The 19,031-nt window shown below is 39.9% G+C and overlaps 1 long non-coding RNA gene across 1 annotated transcript; it reads left to right on the top strand.

The window, feature by feature from the left end:
- The first annotated feature begins 312 nt into the window (after window positions 1-312).
- Window positions 313-9,255, top strand: LOC121142195. The gene is made up of 3 exons (XR_005879175.1): window positions 313-752; window positions 6,027-6,205; window positions 7,855-9,255. It is a non-coding gene; the product is annotated as an uncharacterized LOC121142195 (long non-coding RNA).
- Window positions 9,256-19,031: the final 9,776 nt, after the last annotated feature.

The following is a 19,031-nucleotide window of genomic DNA, read 5'->3' as shown; positions in this document are numbered from 1 at the left end:
TGATAACAAATTCTTTACTATAGATTTTCTCTAGGAATGCAGTATCTTATTATTATCCTTAGGAAACTTTTCTAAGCAGACAATGAACAAATCAGACATTCCCCCATGTTGATGAAAAAGGGCTAATTTCCTAAACAGAGAAATAGTAAATATTTTCTTCACTTTTATGTATGGTGTGTGTAAACCCCTTGAAGCATACTAATGGCCAGGCATCTCCGCCGAGGACCTCTAACTGTCAGGTTCCACACAGAGAATGCTCGAACTGCCCATGCTCTAACTGCCCTAACTGCTGCATACTGCCAGCACCCTCAGAGTAAAAAGCCTAGTAGTCCCTGGATGTGAAATCTCACCAATCTCCACCCTGGAATGGTCCATCCTAAAAACTTCCACTCTCTTCCCTAGAAATTGTATATAAGTCCTGTATCCTGTTCAGTTTGCTGCTGTTTCTCACCAGAGCAGAGACATCCACTCTCTTGGTTTTTAGTTCATCCAACGAATCTCTTGTGTGAGGTTTGTTGTGAGGTTTGACTGTATGGTGGTATTCCTAGGCTCCTGGCTGCAAGGAAACCTTTCCAACTGGGCTGTAGGGCTTATATTTGGTGTAATGACTCAAATAGGCTCTCCTAGTGCCTGCATTTCCCCTCATGGTCTAAGCTCCACTGGGACCCTATCCCTCATCTCCAGTCCACGTGCAACAGACTCACCTTCTGGCTGACCGATGGCTCAGCGCTCCATCCACCAGCAACAATTAAGTAAGTTTTCCTTTGGTCAATGTAAAGGTTTGCCTGGGTCTGAGGAAGTGACCACTGAGGCTCCAGCACCACTTCTGTACTCCTGGATAGGAAGGTACCTCTACCAGCAGTTTTTGGGACTACAGCTGACCCTTTTCATCTGACCCTATCCCATCCCCTTTGGACTGCAATCCTGCAGTTTCCTTAGGCCAAACCAGTCTTCTTCCAGACTCTCCACACGACACCTGACCTGAAGGGCCCTAAATGTATTTGCCTTTGCAATCAAATTTGGCTTCATTACTCCTTAGATATTTTATCCAAAGGGTCACTTAACAGCACTTTAGATTCTTATTTTATTAGAGACCTTTGTAAATACTTTGTGTGATGGAGAAATGGACAGAGATGCTCTATTCCATATTTCTCGACTCCAAGGCCTGTTTTTATTATTATTATTTATTTTTAAGTTTAAATTTCGGTTAGAAACAAGGTTGCTTAACAAGTCAGTTCCAGGTACCTCTCCCTTCCCCTCCCCTCCTCCTGTGCACTCTGCCCAACCCCTGCATTATCCCCTCATTTTCCCAGAGAGGGTGAGGCCCTCCATGAGGGTGTCCATAGTTTGTCATTTCACCCAGGGCAGGGCCTAGACCCTCCCCCAAGAGTTCAGGGTGAGAGTGCATCTCACATTGATGGATGGGAGTCCAAAGTCCATGTGTATACTCAGGATGAATACTGATCTACTGCCCAAGGCTCAGTAGATCACCTAGGCATCCTCACTGACACCCACATTCAGGGGGTCTTGATCAGTCCCATGCTGGATTCCCAGGCTGATGCCTGGGATTCAAGAGTTAACCCTTGTCAGGTCAGCTGTTTCTGGGGGTTAAACAGCCCAGTCTTAATCCCTTTTGTCATCAGTCCTCCCTCTCTGTTACTGGCTTTCTTGAGTTCAGCTCAGTGCTTAGCCTTGTGAGTGTGCCTCTTCTTCCATCAGCCACTGAATGAAGTTTCTGTTTCCCAGACTCTCTGGCCATGGGATTGTAGGCTGGCACTCCCCAGATCTATGTCTAAAATCCATATATGAGAGAGTACATGTCATGTTTCTCTTTTTGTGACTGTGTTACCTCACTGAGGATGGTTTCTTCTAGTGTCATCCATTTGCCTGCAAATCTCAGGATTCCGTTGTTTTTTCTGCTGAATAGTACTCCAGTGTGTAAATATACCACATTTTCTGTATCCACTCTTCGGTTGAGGGACATCTAGGTTGTTTCCAAGTTCTGGCTATTACAAATAATGCTGCTATGAACATAGTGGAACAGACATCCTTATTGTGTGAATGGGCATCTTTTGGATATATGCCTAAGAGTAGAGTTGCTGGGTCTTGTGGTAAGTTTATTCCCATTTTTCTGAGGAATATCCATACTGATTTCCAGAGTGGCTGAACAAGTTGGCACTCCCACCAGCAATGCAGGAGTGTTCCCCTTTCACCGCATGCTCTCCAGCATAAATTGTCATTGGTGTTTTTGATTTTAGCCACTCTGACAGGAGTGAGATGGTATCTCAGAGTTGTTTTGATTTGCATTTCCCAGATGGCTAAGGATGTTGAGCACTTTTTCAAGTGACTCTCAGCCATTTTAGACTCCTCTATTGAAAACTCTCTATTTAGTTCTGCAGCCCACTTTTTAATTGGATCCTTTGGTGTTTTGGAGACTTGCTTCTTGTGTTCTTTGTAAATTTTGGAGATCAACCCTCTGTCTGATGTGAGATTAGTGAATATTTTTCCCATTCTGTGGGCTGCCTTTTTGTGTTGCTGACTGTGTCCTTTGCCTTACAGAAGCTTCACAGTTTCAGGAGGTCCCATTTATTAATTGTTGATCTCACTGTCTGTGCTAGTGGTGTTATGTTCAGGAAGCTGTCTCCTGTACCAATTCTTTCAAGGGTACCACCCACTTTCTCTTCTATGAGGTTCAGTGTGGCTGGATTTATGTTGAGGTCTTTCATCCATTTGCACTTAAGTTTTGTGCATGGCAATACACATGGATCGATCCGCGTTCTTCTACATGCCAGCCTCCAGTTATGCCAGCACCATTTGTTGAAGATGCTTTCTTTATTCCATTGTATATTTTTAGCTTCTTTGTCAAAGATCAGATGTTCATACATGTGTTGGTTAGCATCAGGGTTTTCATTTGGATTCCATTGGTCTACCTGTCTATTTTTGTGCCAACACCAAGCTGTTTTTAGGACTATAGCTCTGTAACAGAGCTTGATGCCTTAATCACATGACCATCTCACTAGACGCTGAAAAAGCCTTTGAGAAAATCCAACACCCCTTCATGATAAAGGTCTTGGAGAGATCTGGGATAACAGGAACATACTTAAACATAATAAAAGCTATATACAGTAAACCAACAGCCCACATCAAACTAAATGGACAATTCCTCTAAAATCAGGAACAAAACAAGGCTGTCCACTCTCTCCATACCTTTTCAACATGGTACTTGAAGTTCTAGCCATTGCCATACGACAACAAAGGGGGATCAAGGGGATTCAAATTGGGAAGGAAGAGGTCAAATTTCCACTGTTTGCAGATGATATGACAGCTTACATCAATGACCCAAAGAACTCTACCAGGGAACTCTTACAGCTGATTAACACCTTCAGCAAAGTGGCAGGCTACAAGATCAACTCAAAAAAATCAGTAGCCCTACTATATATAGATGATAAAAGGGCTGAAAAAGAAATCAGAGAAACACCACCCTTTGCAATTGCCACAAACTACATAAAATACCTTGGGGTAACGCTAACCAAACAAGTGAAAGACCTGTATCGCAAGAACTTTGAATCTTTAAAGAAAGAAATTAAAGAAGCCCTCAGAAAATGGAAAGATCTCCCATGCTCTTGGATAGGTAGGCCTGGTTTTTTTTTACACTGGGTAAATATGTGTCTTTTAACTTGCCGTACATGGGTCTGTAAGTTTGTTACAAAGTAGGAGCTAGAGTGAGATCTAGTAAGATGGGGAGAAAGCAAAGGAGTCGGCCAGCTGCTGCACACACACCTTGTAGGCAATCTTCACTAGCTAGTTAGTGTGTTCTGTCATCTCTCTACCTCCTGCAGAAGCTTTTTTGGTTATTGGTTGTTTTTGAGGCAGGGTTTCTTTATTGCTTTGGAGGCTGTCCTGTAACTCTCTCTGTAGACCAGGTTGGTCTCAAACTCACAGAGATCAGCCTACCTCTGCCTCCCTAGTGCTGGGATTAAAGGCGTGTGCCACCACAACCCAGTCCCTGCAGCATTTTTTATCCATAGCCAGGACTCAAAAATTTCCCATCTTGAAGGCTTCTTTATTGTCAGCTTACTAGATTCAGTTTTACAAGGATTCTGGTGTCTTAGCAATGAGTGGCATGAGACAGTTGTTTTATGATATCCCACTTGAATTAAAATCTGGCTCTATAGTTAAAGTATGGCTCTCCCTCCTCTAAACCCAAGCACACATGTTTAAAGGTTTCCTCCAAAATCTCTGTCCCATACCAAGTGAGCCATCTGCTGTGTGACAGAGAAAGGGACAGGCTATTCCCAATAGGACTATTGCTACTAATCTTCATACTCTTATGGTTTCGGTTTAACTCGTTAAACTTGTGCAAAGGATAAAAATCTTATCTCAAGATTTATAAAACTATTATGCAAACTTCCTGTACCTCAAGATTTGTAAGCATATTTGGTCTAATGAAAACCCTATAAAATTTGCAACAAAAGGGTTAATTTAAAACTTATAATGCCAGGGTTGATAGTTAAAAATCTATACATAGGAAATCTTCATGAAAACACGTGGTTTATTGAACTGTTAGCTGCTGCCCACACCCACTGAGATGGAGGTAGCCATGTGACCAACAGCCATGTTTTCTAGGTTTGGACAGGATGACCTTTGCCATGTGACCTCAATTCAAAGTTGATAAAAGTGACCACACAATACATCTGAGGAAATCCAACTCCTCCTAGATGTAAGGCCCAAACCAGATGATTGGTCTACTATTTTCAATCACACTAACAAGCCTCAACCCACAGTCACTCCCTTCCTCTCCAGCCTTTCTGGTTTCCCTTTCTCTCTTCTCAGTGGCAGAGCTGAGGCAGTCTATGACCAGGACTCTGAATGAAATACAATATACCAGAAGTCGTCTTTCTTATGGGTTAGTTTGTAACTTGCCTCCTGGCTGACCACCCTTAGAGTGGTTAATTATGAAAAAAAAATCCAAGAGGTCATCCAGGCCAAGCATGATGGCATGTTCAACAGGAAGTAAAATAATGATAACATCATCCCTTTTCCCATGCCTCACATTATTCATCAACAATAGATAAAAGGCGGGGATATAAGCCACTTGAGCCACAGAAATAGCCAAACCCCTCTCCTGAGGACCTGTAACTCAGAATACTTTAAACTGCCCTAATTGTTGAACCCTTGCCCCCACCCTACAGAATAGAAAGCACAATCTCTGGACATGAAATCCCACCAATCTACACACTGGAAGCTCCATCCTGAAAGGTTCCACCCCATTTCCCAAGAAACTATGTATAAGTCCTGTATCCTGTTCGGTTTGATGCTGTTTCTCACCTGATCAGAGACAGCCACTCTCTTGATTTTTTCCTTTCCAATAAATCTCTTGGGTGAGCTTTGTTATATGGTACAACTTTGTGGTATTCCATGGTTCCTGACTGACAGGATATCTTTCCATCCAAGCTGTAATACTTACAATTAAGTGGGTGTGTTTGTGCTTGCGTGCATGTGTGTGTGTGTGTGTGTGTGTGTGTGTGTGTGTGTAATATAAGGTATGCAGTTATACGGTGTGTTATGTAGAGACTGAGACAATGCAGGTCAGTAGATAATATCCAGTGTTGATCTTCCATCATAGTTTAGATAGACTCTGTTATTCAGGAATAAGTAACATAAGTCAGGGTAGTTCGTTAAAAATCCTACAGTGATTCTACTATGGCTACTCTCATCACCTAATGGGAGCTTCTGATTTAGAGATGCATGCACTACATGTATACCTGTATATTATATACATACATATGCATTTGTGTTATATAATAAATTTTATATAATACATGTATTTCAGTTCACTCAGGTAAACTCACCTTTTTCACGTATGTGCTTTAATTTTTGCATCATCTTTATTTTAATTTTTTATTGAAAATAGATTGTTCTTTTATACAATACATCTGACCATAGTTTTCCTTCCTTCTTTCCAGATTCCCTCCACATCCCCACTTCCTCAGATTGATCCACTATCTCTATGGTTTTCTCTTCAGAAAAGAACAGTGATGACTGTCAAACAGGACAAACTAACATATTGTAAGAGAAGGTAAAAGTCCTCATGTCGAGATTGCACATTGCAACCCAATAGGAAGAAGAGTCCCAAGAGCAGGCAAAAGAGTCAGAGATATGCTCCCACTGTTACAAATCCCACAAAGAAGGATCATTTCTTGAGGTGAGCTTCTATATATATTCTTAAATTCTTGTTCAATTTCTAATTTCACCCTCCGCAGTAAGCTTCCTTGTCAAAAAATCTTTGGATTCCCGGCCCCCAAGTCATGACATGAAAATTTATTAGATTAGGCTTATCTCACCTAGCTCTGATAATTTAAATTAACGCATTTATATTAATCTGCATTCTGCCATGTGGCATTACCTCTCTTCCATCTCGCACCTCTCATTTCATCTCCGTGTCTCACTGTGATTCTCTCTTCTTCATTAAGTTCTCTTTCTGCCTGGAAGTTCTTCCTATATTGCCCAGCTATTGACTGACTGTTCAACTTTTTATAACACCAATCACAGCAATACATTTTCACTCAGTGTACAAATCACCCACAACAATCCTCTGTGATGGTTATTTCTGATTGCTAATTTGTTTCAGCAATCATCTATGAAACAAAACTCCTAGCACAAGTGTGAGCGATGTTAATTAACACAGGTTTTGCCCATGCATATAAGGAATTTTCTTAATTAGATTGAGATGTGAAGAGCAAGCAAAATTTGATCTGGACCATGTCTTACTCATGGTTTCTGGAATACACACAACAGAAAAATTGCTGATAAGCTTTCTTTACAGCATAATATTTGACTTTCAGAACTGTTGTAAAAGACCTATACAAAAGGAAAAAGGTTATGTTTTGTTGTTGTTTTGTTTATTTTTTAAATAATTTTAGTAAGTAGTTTTCCTTTCATAACTGCAAGTATTATTAAAAGTAGTGGAGTAATTTTGTAAAATATCTCATAATCTATTTAGAATTGAAAATATTACAAGAATATGCCTTAAACAAATTCTAGATTGAGTCATGGATTAAGAGGAATTGTTTGGGGCTGAAGAGGTGGCCCAGAAGTTAAGAGCACTGGTTGCTCTTCCAGAGGTCATGGGTTCAGTTCCTAGCAACCATATGGTGATTTACAATCATCTATAATGGGATCTGATATCCTTTCCTGGCATAAAGTTGATAGAACACTTATATAGAGAAATAAATTAAAAGAAATAAATTAGAAGGAAAGAAAAGAAGAAAGGAAGGAAGGAAAGGAGGAAGGAAGGAAGGAAGGAAGGAAGGAAGGAAGGAAGGGAGGAAGGAAGGAAAGCTTATTTAAAATAGAGGGTTTTTTTTTTTTAGATCTGGAAATGTTTCCCAGCTCCGGTATGGCAGCTTTAGAACAAAACTGTAACTTGAGAGCTATAGGATCCTGTGGCCTGCTCTGACCTCTGCAGGCACCAAGGCAATCACTCATACACATAATATAACAAAATAAATATATCTTTAAATTTAAAAGTATAGCATAAAATGCTGCCTAATATATTGTCCGAAAACATTACATATATGACAACCGGGAATATTTTAATATATGGTGTTATATAAATATATTTAACAAAAGGTTTCTCAATTGTTTATTTTAATTTTTTGAAATCATAATATATCCTCCCTCTAAATTTTCGACATTCCTCATTTTGAATTATTTCAAATCCATGTGTCTTTTTATATTAATTGTTGGTACATGAATATATGCATACATGCATATAAATAAATATTTATTTCTAAATGTATATAGATGAAACCTGCCCAAACTGTATAGTGCCAAATGTGTTTGTGTTTGCAGGGACAGACAACTTTATATCACGGATCTACCACAGCCAGGTTAAGAGAATGGAAGCCATTGATGCCTACAAATGGACTGTCTCTGCACTGTGAACCTATTGAAATTAAGGTTTCATTGGATACCTGAGCCTTTCTACTCTCCAACCCTCTATCTCATCCTGATACCTGTGTTTGGCATAAATACAGAGTTATGGTCAACTCCCACCATCCTTGGGCCTGGACTAGAAACTAATGAAGACAGAAACAGAGATGGTATTAGTTAATTTAGAGAGAGAATATTTATTGAGTGACAACCCAGGGTGACCAGTGTCTCTGCGTGTCAGTTTACCTTGAGAATATCATAAAGAAGCTCATTATAATTGGAGCAAGGAGATTGCTATTCTCTGACACCAGTCTGAGAGAACTTCCAAAGAGGTGTCCTGTGTTTGGGGATGGCAAAGTCTTGTAATCATTGTCCTGGCAAATGTCATGAAGTCATACATATAGGCAAATATAAGCAACACTTAATGGCCTCAGCAAGTTGTACTTGCGCGGATATGTATTTGTATATGTATATATATATATATATATATACATATATATACATATGTATATATATAATATCTGCTGAATAATTTCATGTCACAAGTTGAAGTCATCTGAGAGAAGGGAATTTCATACCTCCATAAATTTCATACCTGGAGACAAGATTTCAGGGCATTTTCTTTAATAGTGATTGATAGGGGAGTACCCAGTTCACTGTAGTGGTGCTATCCCTGTGCTGGTGATGCAGTCTACAGAAAGATGACTGAACAAACTATAATGAAGAAGCCAGCAAGGAGCACTCTTCAGTGGCCTGTGCATCAACTCCTGTCCTGACTTCCTTTGCCTCAGGGAACTTTGAAGAAATGACAGAAAGATTTCTGGTTCTAGAGTCCAGGAGATCTGTTGAGTTGTGTCTTCTAGAAATCACAGGAAGCCACACACATGAAATTCAATGTGACTGCCTAAATAAGACTTCAACAGGGGTATCAACAATAGACATACTGATATGTACTGAGGGATTTTTCTGTAATTAATAGTGCTTGATTCAGCACAATGAAGACCTGAGATTGCTTCATAGATTGTTTAGAAACAATACAGGCAACAAGGTAGTTGCTGACTGTGTGCATTTACGTGGTTTATATGTGTAGAGGGTGGAAACATGTTCATTTCCGAGGGGTCAAACTTGCCTCACAGAAATAAAGTGGAAAGTGATAGAGAAGATCACACTGACAGGAAGCACTCCAAACAGACATGTACATCTGAAGATTATACATGTACATGTGAGAAACCCACCTCCATATACTAACATTATTTTGGAAACTTTGACACCATGAGGGCTATTGCAAAGAAATTAAAGGAATGATGCTTATTTCTACAATTGTCCCATATGACTTGTTTATACTTCAAATTTTATTTTGTTATGATTTTTTCTAATGTAGTAGTTATTATTTCACCTGCAGTGTTCAATGATGATGTTAAAAGGATGGCCTGAATTGCAAAGGAAGTTATATATAGCATGTAGGTCTATTCACCTCAAAAGGATATTGATTAAGATATAAATTCATGAGGAACTTTCAGCTTGCCAGATTCTATCCCTCATGTCTGTTATCCATAAAGGTTAAGCATGATAAAGGAAACTGCTCATACAAATCCAGAGGCATTCTGATTGTGGATGGTGCCAGGAGAGTCCCAGACTTTAAGACAGATGCCACAATGAGAACATATTCAATGTTCAAGTTCTCTTCCTTCCCAGAATCCAGCTTTTCTTTTAGGGCTCATGATGATGCATATTGGTTGACATTCAGTGATTAGACCCTTTTCATCAGTAAGGGAGTGTGTGTCTGAAGTTGAAGGCATGGAAACCCCTGTCTCTCAAAGTCCACAGGACAGAAAATTATTACATATTCAAGAGTGGCAGAACCGTAGAGGGCAAGGGTGCGGTGTGAGAGCTGGGTAGGATGAAAGAGATTGTCAACTGGTTTGGGTTCCTCTCAATCTCATTTTCTATATCTATCTCACTAACTTTATATGAGGACATCAGGAAAATTCAACCAGATTTTCCTCCGCATTGTATTAATGATGTTTAAAACAAGTGCTCTTCTACAAGGTTTCTGGTAAATAGCACTCTGTCACATGCCTTTTGTTAAGCCAATGGTTTGAGGTACATTTCCTTACCTGGTTACTGATGAAGGAAAACATACAAGCACCAGAGATTTTGTCCTTAGGGCAGCCAGAGGGAAAAAACCAGAATCGCTGTGGGCAGATGGCCATTCTCACAAACAGTAGAAAGATCATTACCAAAAAGTTTTCCTGTCTTAGTGACTGGCAAGGCTGTGCACTCTTTGTCTTGTGAAATTTTTCATGTTCTGGAATTTGCTGGTCATTCTGTTGAATGAATATATTTTTTCCCCAAACACTACAATGTAGTTAATCCTAGAGGCCTGCTCTGAGAGTCATCCCAACAGGAACTGTCATGAGATAGTGCTGTCTAACCTCTGCATGCAGCATGAGAGCCTTGATATCTAGTTGAACAAGTTTCTTGAGTTTATGGGCAGTCAGTGGACTCCATGGTCGTAACTATTTTTATGGCTATATTCACTGGCGTTCACATCAAAGTTTTATGAGTATCAATTGTCATAGGGAGTCTCTCATTTTTTATTTCTTTTCTGTCTCCTCAAACAACCATTGTCAAATCTCATCTGCAGCATCTGCCTTTCAGAAGGTATCTTACAAAACCCCACTAGTCAGCCAGCCTCTGGTCCCTTTCCCCTATAGAATAAGTCTGAAGTTGAGGTCAAAACTTCTTCGGCTCATCTAAATTGTTTTTGTAATACAACGACAGAGTACTTTCTTAAATAAGTACTTAAAGCAAATTCATTAAAAGTTAACAGGGATTTATGTTGTAAAATAAAAATATCAGTGATTACTGAATACAGAGTATATCTGTAGTAGTCTGGACTCAGGTCTGAAAGAGAAATGTCAAGCTAGCTTCTTCTGGAGGTAGGACTGAGGGCAGAGATCCAGGTAGAAGCCTAAAGCCATTTCTGCTAAGGTCTGGAATAGATTCTATACAATAACTTAAATGACTTTTCCACAATATTTAATGATAGGAGTTTTTAAGTGCAATAATTAGGCAATTTCTTGCTCTGATACATGTACTATGAACCCTCCTGATGGGGAACATATGAGGATCTACACTGTCATGTGAACTTAGACATATGACTACAATTATATGAAAACAATACTTTGGCATACTCTATGTCACGGAAGATATCTATATAGTTGAGTACATTTTCATCCTAGACACAAGCTGAGTCTTTAAATCAAATTTTACCATTTACTTTTACTTTGGTCTGACCTGGGTAAGCATGTATACATATATATCCATTTTCCAAGCTAGAAGGGCTTTGTTATTTTAGTTCAAAATGGAGACAGAAATTGAGACAAGCCAAACGAAGGAAGTTCAAGTAGTCACTGCTCTGGTGTTGGTCTCTGACTGGGTTTCTGAACTTCAGGATGAATTTTCCCTGTGCGTCTGTGGCCAGGCGTTTCACACAGAGTGATGGCAGGCAGGGGAAAGAGATGTAAACTCATGATCCTTGAGGCCTGAATGCTGCATTTCTAAGGTTGTTATATGGATGCTCTTGCCCTATGAGGAGAAAATGTGAATATGAACTGCAGCTAATTGTGATGAGTGTGAACAAGCCTTGAGCACCCACCTGCTGTATTGCATTTATCCTCGTGCTTTATGCTTTTGAACAAAGAAGGCTGTACATCCTCAAACATCAGGAGTCTCACTGGTCAGACTCTGGTGAGGAAAGTGTGTGTAAGCCGAGAACTTTATAAACACAAGCAATAGCCTGTAGCTCTGCTTAAAGTGAAAGAGCTCATTTGGTAGTGGGGGTTTTCTGTGCTTCCCTTTTACAGTTTTAAAGCTTCCTGATTTCTATCTTCAGATCAACCAACGTTTTTTTTTGTTGGCTTTTTAATTAATGCTTTATGTATGGATGTAATTTTCTGTGAACTATGTGCTTTCCTGTAAACTTCTTGGCCAAAAGGGGACATTGGAATCACTGGGTCTGGGCACACTAACTATTGTTAGCTGCCAATATCAAATCATTTCCTATGGTAGAACATCCAGTACTCTTTGAAGATTTATAATAAAAAGGAAATATATCAATGTGTTTTGGGTGTTATTACTCTTTACGTAAATCTATTAGTCCTGCAGAACCCTGCTCTGCTCAGTGTTTTCCCACTCATGGTGCCTGTAAGATTTACAGAGATTTTACTTCCCTATTGAGTTCTGAGGCCAGAGGTCTCAGAAGCAGTACAGTGGATGCTATTTGCTTCCTTCCACTGCTGCTGGCTTTGACAATGGTCAGGGGATTCAGGAGAGTGTTGAAGATTCCAAACCTTCTGTTTGCACACCAGCGACTGTGTGCTGGTAAACCACAACTTCAAAATTGAAATTAGTATCTCAATGTTTCTCTCTCTCTCTCTCTCTCTCTCTGTCTTTCTCTCTGTCTCTGTCTCTGTCTCTGTCTCTCTCTCTCTCTGTCTCTCTCTCTCTCTGTCTTCCTCTCTCTCTGTCTTTCTGGCTTTCTGAGACATGGTTTCTCTGTATTGCTTTGGAGACTGTCCTGGAACTTGCTCTGTAGACCAGACTGGCCAGATCCACTTGCCTCTGCCTCCCCAGTGCTGTGATTAAAGGCATGTGCCACCACTGCTTGGCCACTTTTCTTTAATGTTTTAAGTTACTGATTCTCAAAAAAAATCTCAAAGATCTTGTGCTGTGACAGGTGTGGCTTTCAAGTATTGTGAAATCTTGATTCTCTACATTTCTGATTCATCACTGCTTTTTTTTTTTTCGAGACAGGGTTTCTCTGTATTGTTTGGAGGCTGTCCTGGAATTCACTCTGCAGACCAGGCTGGCCTCGAACTCACAGAGATCTGCCTCCGTCTGCCTCCCGAGTGCTGGAATTAAAGGCATGCACAACAAAGCTTGGCTCATCACTGCTTTTTAATGAACTCTTCCTTTGTTTTACCATGTGGCCCAGACACAGAGTCAGTACTACAAGAGAAAAGAGTTCGGTTAGCATTCAGATTTAGGTTCAAGAGGATTCTATTGAATCAATATGTTAAATTCAAGGTATCGGGATTCATACTTGTGATTTAAGAGTTTCCATACAAGTGCAAAATTCCTTCAGAGAACTGCCACATATGTCAAGTTCTTAGAATTTCTATTACCAATATGATGTATGAAGGTAACACAAGCTTTAAAATAAGAATAGCATGATACCAAGGTAAAACATTTTGTAAATACATACATTTTAGAATCGGGCTTATCCCTTCCCCTCATATTCCATCACTGACTGAGGTTTACACTGTCAATTGTATAAAAACGAAAATGGTTATATATTTTTGTAACATGCCTATCTATACTCCTGGCACTTAGGAGATGATCACAGGGAGGAGCAAGAGTCCCTCATAAGCCTGTGCTCCTTAGGAAAGTCCTGTGTTGAAAATGAAAGAAACAAACTTTAAACAATGCCTTACCATGACTGGGTGGATTTTTGTAGGCAACCATATACAGAGGAATAAAACTGTAAAAAATGAATTTTATACAGATACAAAAAATCTTAGTTTCTGTTTTCTTCAGCTTTTAAACGTAGAATTAAGCACTAATGTTCCACAGATTTCTGTCAGATTTCTCTGTGAGAAACCTTTGTGGAATATGTGAATGCTGTCTATCTAATCTGCATGCCTCCCCACTTTCCTGAAGTTACTATGAGATGTCGCCTATACTCTTGCATGGCTTTTCAAAGGTCAGCTTCACTGAGCACACTGGTCACACGGATGACCTCAGATTGTTAACCCATACCTGAGTTCTTCTGGTTAATACTTTCTTATTATATCTGTATTTAATAAACTTCAGAAAAATTCCAGAAGTATATAATATAAAGAATGGTAGGTGGTTAACCAAGAAAGGGTTTATGATCCTGAATGTGATCCTCTTGTGTTCAGTGTGGGTATATCACTGCTCCTAGAAAGATATGAAATGATTTTTTTACATGGATTCAGAGTCATAGCTGTTTTTTAGACCATCCTTCTAAAATCAGGGGCTACCTACTTGTAAGAAAATATGAAAGTCTTTTTTTATATAAATGTGTAGAGGACATGTGCACTTAGTTATCTTACTTCAGAAAAAAATAGCTTTTTTTCCTTCATGGGAATTCTGTTTTCAGGTAACACAGGAAATTGCTATATTATTTCTCCATTAAGACAAAATATTATTACACAAGGAACTGTTAGCATGTAACTGGACCACATTAAGTAATTGGTAACTGGATTAAACGTATGAAAGAATATTACATGAATATTACATTCATTTTATGGTTATTTAAATTTATAACTGGTTGAAACCTTTAACTCAGTGAATTTCTCTAAAGACTTGCCAGATATTTTTCTTGGAGTGAGATTGTTGTGTCTCTCTGGCTAGGGCAGAGCCACAGTTGATAAACTTGTTCATCACTCTGGGAGGCAAAAAGAATGAAGCATCAGAAATAATCTTTCACAGGTCCTTACCATTCATATATTCCTAGCATGAAAATAATTAAGAACAGTACAGATGATGTTTTATTTAATGGCTGACAAGATTTAAATCATCTTTTAATTTAAATCATCTTTTAAATTATTGAGGCTGATTTCTTTGTCCTGGAGTCTAGATCTCTTCACCCACATTATGATCTAAGTGAGCAAAGGAAAAGTAATCACATTCACACCCCATCCCTAACCAAGAGAAGTGTTATTTTGGGATCTCTGACATCTGCTTTTCCAGACTCTGTGTGGAATGATGAGCTTTGGCTTGACAAGTTTGTTCACACAGCAAAGTGCTCAGAGCCACATGATAAAAGGCCCTATAAACTCAGTGTATGCTTATTACCAAGTCATTATTGTTGCCTGGGGGTCCATCCTCCAGCAGCAGCAGCAGCAGCAGCTCAGGGATCCCACAGAGTAGGCATCATTTAGGGGAAGGCCTAGGCCCTCCTCCATGTGTCTGAACTGAGATAGTACTCCTCCTTCATAGGGATATGGGCTCGCGAAGTCCATTTGTGCACTAGGGATAAATACTGGTTCCACTGTTAGAGGTCGCATAGACTTCACCGGCCTCCTAACTGACACCCACATTCAGAGGGTTTGTTTCAGTCCAATGCTTCTTCCCCAGTTTTGATAATATTGGTTACTATTTCCAAGTTTGTTGCTTTACATACAGAGGCAAGAAATACAGAAAAATGGTTATAAAATAAAGCATACTATCACACAATTAGTTATTAGATAATTATCACTCCTCCTATACAAGCTAAGCTTCTTTTCAGGTAGTGATGACACCAGTGGGAACAGGGTCCAGGGATGGAGTCATGCGAGGAGGGTTCTGAGTGCTTGTGAGAACACTTCAGGGAAATAAGACAGCAGTCTTGAGACCCCAGTTTCTTCAAAACAGGGCATTGTTCTTGGAATGTGTTTTCTGACTTCTGCTAGGTGTAGAAGATAGAGTGAGCTCAATTCAGATTATTCAGTATTGGTTACTGTTTTTATTCAAGTAAATTTTTATGCCTCTATAGAAAAATGTGATTTTGCCCTATGTGTCTTGTCCTTGTGGGTATATAGATTGAACTCATGAGGACTTATGTGACCTTTTTAAATCCTCAGAATATAAATTACCTGAGTTCTGAATAAAGTTGGCCACTGCCATGAAACTCTAATCCACCTCATTTATTGGCTCCATTCTACCAGGTCCCAATGTCTGTAGAGCTGTGGGTGACAACAATCATGGTTTTTGAGCTTTATTGAAAGTTATCCTGGTAAGACTTTCATAACAAATTTATCTACAAATTAAAATATCTGCTGCATTAAAAGGATAACAGGTAACAGCTTGCAGAAGAAAGTGAGAGATTGGGAAGCCATATGAGCTAGAGCTCAGCACTGTGAGCTAGCTTTACAAATAGGAGAGTGGTGGATAAGAGAGAGTTCTGAGACCTTTTCTTACCCTCAGCTGTACTTTCATCACATTGTGGATTTATTTAGTTGCACAGCACATGTGCAGCTCTAGAAAAATTCAGCATACTTAGCACTGACTCCAAAGACTTTAATAGTAAAACCCATTGTGGAAAGAGATTTTCTAAGTATCAGACTTCATGAATATTAAAATCGTAATGCATAAATCCATTGAGATGATGTGTCTAGGAAGTTAGATTCAATTCTAGCAATGGAAATACCACCTCTGTCTGTGCCAAGAATGAACACAGTATCCACAGGTTTAACTTACGAATACATCTCACACTTAGGCTCTACCTCATAGAACTAGGAAGAAAATGCGCAGAAAATACCTTGAAAGGCATTGATCAAATTATGATACCACAGAGTTACTATTGTCATAGAAAAATTGTTGTATATGCGAAAAATGTTTATTATGCACCTGATTTCTGAACTATCAGATGTATCTGCAATTAGGAATATAGCCTCTTGGAGACAGTACCTGAAGGGGAAAAAAGGCCAGGAAGAGCCCCCCTCCTTATCCTTTTCAGTATTGAAGCAAATCCACAGCAAAGGACTTCATAAAACATTTCCTTTCATTGCTTGTATGACATATCACCTTACAATTTAATCCCTTCTCTCTGAAGGGGCACTTGGGTGAGCCAAGAACACATCCAGACACCAAATTCTCAGCACAAATGAGATTTTATTTACCCTTGAGGGGATAATTGAGAAGGCACCTCTGGAATGGACAAAGAAAACAGCATGTATCTCTGTAGGAGTGGTTTTTAAGGAGACAAAGAGGAGATCTGTGTTGAGATGAGTTGGTAAGTCCTGATTGGACATGTTAGTCAGTGTAGCCAAATAATGAATTTTGATTGCTGGACCTTGGTGATCAGGCTTAGGAATTAGTTAGGCATAAGGAAGTGGTCAAACAAAGGAATGGACTTGATGGCTTGATGGCTTGGTGGTTAGTTTTAGGAATGTAATCTAATGGCTTAGCAAGGGAAAGGGAAGTGAGGAGGGCAAGACCTGCTTGTGCCATGTTTGTAATTCTTGGGCCTCTTAGAGAGCTCTTCATTCCCACCGTTTTGTTTTATATTGAGTCATTGTGTGTTGGGCAAGTGTCCGTCAGTCTTTCTGTTTCTTGCATTAGTCTAAAGGGATTGAAGGTGTGGCCAGTGAGAGAGAAGGCAAGAAGATGAAGGGGTTCAAGAGGAAGTACAAATTTCATTTAGTCCTGAGTTGAGAAACTGGAAGGAGTAGGAGTGAGGTAGAATTCTCTGGCTGGGTGGGAGTCAGGTAGGTTTGGAGAAAGGACACAAGTGATTTGGCATTTGGGTGAAATGTGGGATGTAGGTAGTGAAGGACATCCTGTGTTGCAGGGGGCATTGTAGGATGAACAGGTGGAGAATAGAAAGCACTTACAGTGCTTTGAATGATGAGTCTGAGGCCTCTGAGGCTGGATAATGTTGGGGATATGGGGTTTAGAGACGGAGTCAAAGAGTCTCTAAGTGCAGTAGAAAGGTGTTTCTGATGTGCAGCAAGGGAAGATGTGGTATCACATCCAGTGAAACCGACTAAGGAAGAGGGCAGAGGACATGAGGGTTTAAGGGCGTTTGGAAAGTGAGGGTGTACAAATGGAGGCTGAAGAAAGCAGGAGAAGGTAAGCAGAGGAATGGTGGGTGAGGTTACTGGAGTAGAAGGCAAACTTCATGCCAACTTTGGAACGTATATCTCTCTATAGTAAAGGAATAGGCATGTGGAAATGAAGAGAAAGAAAAGGAAAAGCCTTTGAAGCAACAAGTTAAGAGAGGGGTGTGGAGGAGTCTAAACTGGCCATGTACTCTTACTAGGGATGAAGGAGAAGGGGAAAGGGACCCTTTAAAAGTGAATTTAAAAGTGGCACTGGTATCTAGGAGAAACAAGATGAGGTGACATGACACAAGAAGAAACTGCTGAGGCTCCAGAGAGTCATCAGTGTGTGTTTAGTACCATCAGTTAAGATCATGAGAGACCCAAGAAGGATTAATTATGGTAGGAGGTATTATCTAAGTTGTCTCTGTGTCTCTGTACCAGTTAAAATGACAGAGACACTCCCATTACCCAGATGGTTGCTCTAAGATTTCATGGTCTGGATGGCTGGGCAGTGGTGGTAGGTGTTCAGATGTATATAGGACAATATTTAATCTTTAGTTGCCACACAGAATAGTTTTTTCCTTTGGCTGTCAGTCCCAGTTTGTAGAGATTTTCCCTGTAGAGGAACTTGGACAAAATGACCTTACTTTGACTAGGCAGTGTGGGACAATTAATGACAAAATGTACATAGTTTGAGCAGAGCCCTGGTAGCAGGAATGACATAAGGCAGTTTGCCCAATAGTTAGCATTATCACAATTGAGATGAAGTTGTTGTGCCTCATCTATAGGCCTTAGTGACACAGGGTCCCTTCCAGGAATAGGCATTTGTCTCTATACTGTGAATCTACATTTTAAATGTCAGATCCAGTAGATCTCTGAACTGTTTGATGACCATCTATATAGTAAGTATACCTGATTTTAAGCTTAACATTGAAAACACATACAGAAAGCTAAATAAAGCTTATCACTAAATGGCTTATGTAATGCTTTATAAGTTAATTGTGAGAAGATTTTTTCAATGTTTTCATTTAAATTAGAATCATGAATGCTTCACATGTCAATCGCAGCTCCCTCTCCCACCCCTCCTCCCTTGTCCCTCCACCAGCACCCCTCCAGCCCCCCACCCAATCCCCATATCATTCCCCAGGAGGATCTCCAGAGTCTGTCATTTCATTCAGGGCAGGACCTAGGCCCTTCCCCATGTGTCCAGGCTGAGAGAGCATCCCTCTATTTGGAATGGGCTCCCAAAGTTCATTTATACGTCATGATAAACACTGATCTACTACCCAAGGCCCCAGAGATTTATGAGGCCTCCTCACTGACACTACATTCATGGAGTCTAGATCAGTCCCCTGTTGGCCTCTCAGCCATCAACTTGGGGTTCAAGAGCTACCCCTTGTCTGGTCAGCTGTCTTTGTGGGTTTAACCAGCCCGGTCTTGACCTCTTTGCTCATCACTCCTCCATCTCTGTAGTGAAAAGAT

This window comes from Mesocricetus auratus, unplaced genomic scaffold (assembly GCF_017639785.1).
Source record: "Mesocricetus auratus isolate SY011 unplaced genomic scaffold, BCM_Maur_2.0 Super-Scaffold_100009, whole genome shotgun sequence".
NCBI lineage: Eukaryota > Metazoa > Chordata > Mammalia > Rodentia > Cricetidae > Mesocricetus > Mesocricetus auratus.
This window is presented reverse-complemented; position numbering and strand designations above follow the sequence as displayed.